The sequence below is a fragment of the Poromitra crassiceps genome (assembly GCF_964638095.1).
Source record: "Poromitra crassiceps genome assembly, chromosome: 7".
Lineage (NCBI taxonomy): Eukaryota > Metazoa > Chordata > Actinopteri > Beryciformes > Melamphaidae > Poromitra > Poromitra crassiceps.
The window spans coordinates 45,157,452-45,165,879 of record NC_139628.1 but is presented as its reverse complement, the minus strand read 5'-3'; positions in this window follow the sequence as shown (position 1 = coordinate 45,165,879).

The following is an 8,428-nucleotide window of genomic DNA, read 5'->3' as shown; positions in this document are numbered from 1 at the left end:
CACATAACCACCCACGATGGGAACTCGCTCCGTAAACCATTTGAAAGGGGCAGGCACATTAAAAAAATACCTGACAGGTGATTGGATGAACAATCTGTCTATCACCGTCTATTACAGGTCACACTGTGACCTCATACAGTAGGACGCTGATTGGTGCAAAGCCCTGGTGGTTCAGATTCAAACCAATAAGATTGGAGCGTGGCAAGATGGATTTGAGGTGTGGGCGTGATCTCGTGATCTGGCGCGAATCCAACTGCCTCGCAAGGTTACTGACTGTGCATCATTTATGTATCGGCCAATGGCAAATAGGCGGTGTCGTTCACTCAGTAAGCATGGTTATTGAAGCAAAACTGCGCCGTGCATTCGGTGCGTCTTGGAGCATGCTGATGGCGTGGAAATTGTAATGGCAGGACGTAAAGGGTGCGTTTGATGTGCCGCCACATGTTCTAAAGGGCTATCTGGATTGCTGCCGAGTGTTTTGTTTTTCCCCGGTAAAAACGTGAATTCTAATGATCAGGCCAGGCCAAACACGCTGCACCGCAGCACGCCGCTAATTCCTGTATTTTGGCACCAGCGGACTGGACAATTCCCTCTGAAGTCTCGCTCTTTCTGATCTCTCCATTCTGCCCAGTTCTCTGTTTTCATCTCGTTGCGTCTGTCGCCCTTTTTTGCCCCCACTCAAATTTCTCTGCTACCGACAAAAGACATGTCCACTCAGCCTTCTCTGCTACAGACAAAAGACATGTCCACTCAGACTTCTCTGCTACCGACAAAAGACATGTCCACTCAGACTTCTCTGCTACCGACAAAAGACATGTCCACTCAGACTTCTCTGCTACCGACAAAATACATGTCCACTCAGACTTCTGTGCTACCGACAAAAGACATGTCCACTCAGACTTGTCTGCTACCGACAAAAGACATGTCCACTCAGACTTCTCTGCTACCGACAAAAGACATGTCCACTCAGACTTCTCTGCTACCGACAAAAGACATGTCCACTCAGACTTCTCTGCTACCGACAAAAGACATGTCCACTCAGACTTCTCTGCTACAGACAAAAGACATGTCCATTCAGACTTCTCTGCTACCGACAAAATACATGTCCACTCAGACTTGTCTGCTACCGACAAAAGACATGTCCACTCAGACTTCTGTGCTACCGACAAAAGACATGTCCACTCAGACTTGTCTGCTACCGACAAAAGGCATGTCCACTCAGACTTCTCTGCTACAGACAAAAGACATGTCCACTCAGACTTCTGTGCTACCGACAAAAGACATGTCCACTCAGACTTGTCTGCTACCGACAAAAGACATGTCCACTCAGACTTGTCTGCTACCGACAAAAGACATGTCCACTCAGACTTCTCTGCTACCGACAAAAGACATGTCCTCTCAGACTTCTCTGCTACAGACAAAAGACATGTCCACTCAAGACTTCTCTGCTACAGACAAAAGACATGTCCACTCAGACTTCTCTGCTACAGACAAAAGACATGTCCACTCAGACTTCTCTGCTACAGACAAAAGACATGTCCACTCAGACTTCTCTGCTACCGACAAAAGACATGTCCACTCAAGACTTCTTTGCTACCGACAAAATACATGTCCATTCAGACTTCTGTGCTACCGACAAAAGACATGTCCACTCAGACTTCTCTGCTACAGACAAAAGACATGTCCACTCAGACTTCTCTGCTACAGACAAAAGACATGTCCACTCAGACTTCTCTGCTACAGACAAAAGACATGTCCACTCAGACTTCTCTGCTACCGACAAAAGACATGTCCACTCAAGACTTCTGTGCTACCGACAAAATACATGTCCACTCAGACTTCTCTGCTACAGACAAAAGACATGTCCACTCAGACTTCTCTGCTACCGACAAAAGACATGTCCACTCAGACTTCTGTGCTACCGACAAAAGACATGTCCACTCAGACTTCTCTGCTACCGACAAAAGAGATGTCCACTCGGAGGCCGAGGGAAGGGGGTGAAGGTAGATGGAGTGAGAGAGAGGAGCTATTCGGCGGACACGGGTTGCTCTCGTTGGGTTGCTCTCATTTTTTCCTTTTGTCAGAAGATGCTTTTGGAGCGGCGATGTGGGATCATTAATTTGCTTCCCTCCCTCCCCCCCCTGCCCCTGCTGAAGCCTGCCGTTTCAGTCGATTGCCCGTGGCCGTTAAGACGAGAGACATGACGGAGGGCTCGGAGGGGGAGAGCTGAAACGTGCACACAAATGCATGCACACGTGCATAAAGACACGCATGCCATCCTGCAGACAGATGGGCATACAGCCTATAGTGTAAGTTGTAGACTTGTAAGCATAGACTGTATAAACAATATGGACGTATAGCCACCGTGACGTCACCCATTGGTTTCTGGACTCCCGATTTGAAGCCTCGAGTTTCGCATTGTGACCGTCGCCATCTTGGTTTTCTTGGAGCCAGAACCAGAAGTGACCATATTTGAATGAGAAGAGCTGCAGCACAGCCTGCTAATTGGTCTGTGATCGGCGAGCTGCGTGATCATATAAAAATAGTTCACTTTATCATACATTTTACTCTAAATGTGACCATAAATTACTAAATTAGTAAAGTGGGGAAAAAAGGAAAAGTGTTTACTGAAGTCATAAATCAAGTGAGAAGTAGGGTCATTTTCCCATTGACTTCTATACAATCTGACTTCTTTCTACAGCCAAAGACTGTATCGGTGAGGTATATATAAAAATCAATTTACCCCTAGAGTTGTCATGAATGGTGAAATTAGCTATAGAGACCAAAACCGTTTTTTGAACCCGAATCTGCTGTAAAGTTGGACATTTTAACATGGCGGTGAATGGGGAATGACTCCCTTCTGGAGCAAGCCTCAAGTGGCCATTCAAGGAACTGCAGTTTTTGGTACTTCTGCGTTGGCCTCATTTTTCAGAACCGAAGGTTGGAGGCTTGGCAGACAAGCACACAATCCTGCAGTGCAGACACATGGGAATACAGCCTAAGTTGTAGACTTGTGTAAGACACACCCACAGCACAGAGACACAAAGAAATTAATTTATTTCTCTCTCTCTCTCTCTCTCTCTCTCTCTCTCTCTCTCTCTCTCTCTCTCTCACTCACACACACACACACACACACACATGCCAGATTGCGGCCACTGCATAAAATGGAAAGCTCAAATAAAGAGGTGGATGGAGTGTCTTCATTACGCTCCAGTCCGCCTCTGAAAGCCATCGGGAGGGGAGAGATCTTAAATCACCATAATCCCTTCCCAATGCCTTTTCACTCCTGCTTTTAACCCCCCTCCCTCTCTCTCTCTCTCTCTCTCTCTCTCTCTCTCTCTCGCTCTCGCTCTCCCTTTCTCTATCTCCATTTGTCCATGTCAAACTCTCCGTGTGAGGAGAATAGGCGCCCTTCAATGTGAGTAACCCAAAAAGGACCCCACTTCAGAGTCTTCCATCACTCCCCATGCGTTCTTTATGAGTTGCGGTATTATTCTTGCCTTTAAATGTTCCTATCAATTAGCGGTGGTCTGAGGAATGCTTAGGCAGCAGAAAAGTGCACCTCGGCGATTCAACCTGTCATCTTTTATAGATGCCGCCGATTCCCGGGCCCATCTGCCCACGGAGGGAGGAGGCGGTCTGGAGCGGCGTGGTCAGCCGTGGAATCCGTTCTGCGGGAGAGGGTCCATTAAAGCAGGGGAAGGAATGAGCAAGGTTGTGTGAGAGCGTGAGGCCATAGGCCCCAATAACCACATCGGTAAGATTACTTGTGGCCGTGAGAGAGCTCAGAATGATGGATGTAACGCATGGAAACACACACACATCTAATGCAGAGCCACACATAACCAAGTAGCCAAAACCACGAGTGAATTTTGAAACCCATAAGGAAGTCGCTGAAAGCTGCAATTCCTCCAATGTCCGCTAGGGGTTGGCTCCAAAAAGACTCTAAACCCGCCCGACTCCATTCAAGTCAATGGGACCACAGCGCAACTTCTCAGTCAAAATATTGTAAATTCATTTCAGACAAGATATTATTATTATAATATTATTATGGTCTTAGTAGCGGAATTCTGCTTCTTCGAAAATGTTTCCGTATGACAATTTTCTAAATAAATGTGTCATTAACGGGATATAACGGTTATAAAAGGGGATATAGCCTATAGTTTTCCGAGTGATTGACAGGTTGCCTGGCCAGTGATCGTGCCAGGTCGGCCATCGTGGACCAATAGCAAGCAGTGGCTGCAACATTTTATTTACATTCTGGTCATTTTGCGAAACCCGGGCTGCCGCCGCACACCATTGACCGCTCTCATTCACACTTAGCATTTCTCAACGCAGCTTTTATCTGGACAACCTACTGACCATTGTCCACTTCACCCAGCTTGATATGTCCACAGCAGCCATTGTTGAGAAGGTCACTTCGCAGAAAGGAAATGAAAAGCGTTTCATAGGAGAAAGTTCAGGGTGAGGAAGTGTCCATTCAGCTGCTGATGCATAGTGCTCCTGTGGATGACTCAGGCTATTCACCAAGTACAAAAGCATCGTGACCTCAGCACGCTCCCATTTGGCTCATGTGAATGAGCCCGGGTGTCACCGCCGTGTCAGAGAGGCTGCTGGGAGTTGGCCGACAGCCTCGTGGGGTGCTGCATACGTCCGGGAAGGTCAAGTGCACGTTTGGATGAGGTGGTTATTTGGATAGTCCTTCTATACAGAGTATGTGTAACATGTCAACAGCTTATTAGTTGACGTTTAGGAGGTACGGTGGTGTAGTGGTAAGCGCTATCGCCTCACAGCTCGAAGGTCGTGGGTTCGATTCCCACCTGGGACGATGTGAACGCTGAAGGAATGCGTGCCCGTCCGCATGTCCTCGAGTGCCCACCGCCCGGGTGGGGTCGGCAAAAGGGCCTTTCTGTGTGGAGTTTGCATGTTCTCCCCGTGCCTCCCGGGGGTTTCCTTCATATAGGAACCCCCTTCACAAAAACATGCAATATCCTGGTTGCTAATGTGGTTCCTCCTCTGGTCGTTAAGGGCGCCTGTTCAGAGGGAGGGGAACTGGTTGGAATAGCGTGAACCTCCCACGTGCTATGTCCTACCGGTGAAGCTTCCTCTGTCAGGTGAAAAGAAGCGGCTGGCTAACTGCCCATGTCTCGGAGGAAGCATGGAGCCAGTTTCGGCTCTCCCCAGATCGGCAGAGGGTGGAGTAGCAACCAGGATAAATAAATTACGTTAGCACTAATGGGGGATAAAAATGGGTTAAAAAATCGGGGGGGGGGAAAATAAATAAATAAATAAATTAGTTGACGTTTCAACAATTCAAATGTTCCTCTTTGTCTGTAGATTTGCTTCCCATTCCACGCACCTGCACCTATACTGTATTATGTCACACACTCAAGAGATAATCAGTGAAACATCTGTTAAACAGTTGAATTGTTGAATGTCAATTAATAAGCTGTTGATACAAATGCAAAGAAAAAGGCGTCACAGTCCCGCCCCACACTGTTTGATTGACAGGTGCTCTTTGGGAATTGCAGGGCAGAAACACCACAGCAATGACACCAAACACGATGGAGACAAACTAATGAAAATCTCACTGATCTCAGGCATGAGTATAATTAAATTACTCACTTCCTTTAACGATTCTAGAATATTTATGTAGCATCTATCTACTAACTCGCTTTTTTTACTATAGCTGTAACTGCAGCCAATTAGTTTGTGACTATTATCAGTGATTTACAACAGTCCCGCACAGTCTTGTGGGGGGTGAGGGATCCTTTTAATGAGGATGATCATTTAAACTTCTAACTGTGAGGCTGAAGTCTGAAGAAGTACAGGAGTGGGGTGTCTCTCCCTCTGTGTGCAGAAGTACAGAAGTGGGGTGTCTCTCGCTCTGTGTGCAGAAGTAGAGAAGTGGGGTGTCTCTCCCTCTGTCTGCAGAAGTAGAGAAGTGGGGTGTCTCTCCCTCTGTGTGCAGAAGTAGAGAAGTGGGGTGTCTCTCCCTCTGTGTGCAGAAGTACAGAAGTGGGGTGTCTCTCCCTCTGTGTGCAGAAGTAGAGAAGTGGGGTGTCTCTCCCTCTGTGTGCAGAAGTAGAGAAGTGGGGTGTCTCTCCCTCTGTGTGCAGAAGTAGAGAAGTGGGGTGTCTCTCCCTCTGTGTGCAGAAGTAGAGAAGTGGGGTGTCTCTCCCTCTGTGTGCAGAAGTAAAGAAGTGGGGTGTCTCTCCCTCTGTGTGCAGAAGTACAGAAGTTGGGTGTCTCTCCCTCTGTGTGCAGAAGTAGAGAAGTGGGGTGTCTCTCTTCTGTGTGCAGAAGTACAGAAGTGGGGTGTCTCTCCCTCTGTGTGCAGGAGTAGAGAAGTGGGGTGTCTCTCCTCTGTGTGCAGAAGTAGAGAAGTGGGGTGTCTCTCCCTCTGTGTGCAGAAGTACAGAAGTGGGGTGTCTCTCCCTCTGTATGCAGAAGTACAGAAGTGGGGTGTCTCTCCCTCTGTGTGCAGAAGTACAGAGTGGGGTGTCTCTCCCTCTGTGTGCAGAAGTAGAGAAGTGGGGTGTCTCTCCTCGTGCCCGGGCGTGGAACGGAACGGAACTGAAAGCAATCGTTCCCAGTGAGAAATCACCCTTAGTGTCCCATAGTGGTCTAAATACTTTTTCTGGAAAATAAGGGGAACAAAGTGAGGAAACTGACTACTTTTGACACTTAATATTATCAGTGCAAATTATGTGCTGTCAGCTTCAGTCCAAATATATCAGTATTGGTAGCAGCCTTCAAAATGATGAGCCAATGAAACTCGAGGGCATGGCGGTACATGAGATATTACTCGTCTAAATCAAATGCCATTTCTTTCCCTTCAGCAAAATGCCATGATGTCAAGTCAAACCCCAGAAAAATCTGACAAAAAATTGCATAGGCCCTTTGTGTGCTACTGTATAACTTGCCTTTTCATCATGGCTGCTCTATAAATTAGTCAGTCATGCACATACCATAGATAGTATATGTATGTGTGTGTGTATATATATATATATATATATATATATAGTGAACAGTAATACAACTGTACTGTCATGCAACATTTCAGCGTGGGGGTAAAGAGAAGCCTGTGGAGGAGTGGTTGGCGCTGGTGCCAACCACCCAGGCACTCTGACAAGATTACCTCTACACCCAATTCAATTAGGAGCGCGCTCTAGTCAACGCTCGCCCCTTCAGGGTCCCCATAATCATAACAGATGGCTCCTCTATGAGACACCCACCATCTTTCACCTCCGAGGGGCCCGAGAACAGCGGCGCCGGAGACACTCGTCACACTGGATCATGCCGGGTCTTTTGTTCCAGTAATACTGCCGCTTTTCTAAGTGGCGACTGCATCGTGTGTGCAATTGCTATTTTAATCTGAGTGGTTATATCGCGGTTACCAATCAAATAATTGGTTGTTGCATTTGCTATTATGGTATCACTTCATTTTGATTGGTCTACTGTTGACTGATAACGGGGCTGTCAACAAGAATTATTTCAAGATGGGTATTTTTTAGTTGTAAACAGCAATTTTCAGCAATCTATTTCTAATTGATGCCAACTTCCTGTAAGATGATTGTCAAGTACACTGGCTGCAGATGGTAGGTAGATGTCAACAACTTAGTTGCTGTTGTTAGGTTTGGCTTAGGTTTAAGTTCAGTCACTTAAAAAAAAATTGGTTAGGGTTAATAAAACAATAAGTATTGTTGTATTGTTGTTATTTCGTAAGTTTCTTCCCCGACAGTATACATCAGTTTCCTGGCAACCACCAATTCTTTAATGACTACTTTGTCAGGAATGAACAAATGGTGGTTTGTTTGTATTAATTATGGCTGACTGCGTTGATGAAATAAGCCTCCAAAGACCTACAGCTTATAATTTAACACATAATAGAGATATCATCGTTTGAGAGAAATGCATCTAACGCCATCATCAATGTAGCCTAATATATGATCCTGCGTTATAATGATGGGTGTCTGACTGCGATTCCAAAATCATATCCAGAATACATGTGTACTGTAACTATAGCAACAGCAGAAGCATGGCGGATAACAAACAAATAATGTTGTTAAAAAGGGGGGAAAGGTGGAACGTGAATAGCAATTTAACTTATCCTTCAACAAGTAGCATTTTATAAGAAGTGTCAGGTATCTTGTGATTTAAATCTAGCATAGGACCTTTGTCACATGTTCTGCCCCTCTACCATCCTGCCTCTCTCCTTCTACTGAAAACTAAGTAAAAAAAATATGCAAAAAAAAACAATAATGACAAAATATATAGGTGGGTATCTCTTATTATAATAATATACATTGTTTCCATCAGCAGGGTTGAAGCAACTAAATAATTTACCCAAATGTTAAAGAATGTCTCTTTCCCTACAGCCATACACTTTGCATTAGGGTTGTTTCCTGTAGTTTGGATTGCGTTC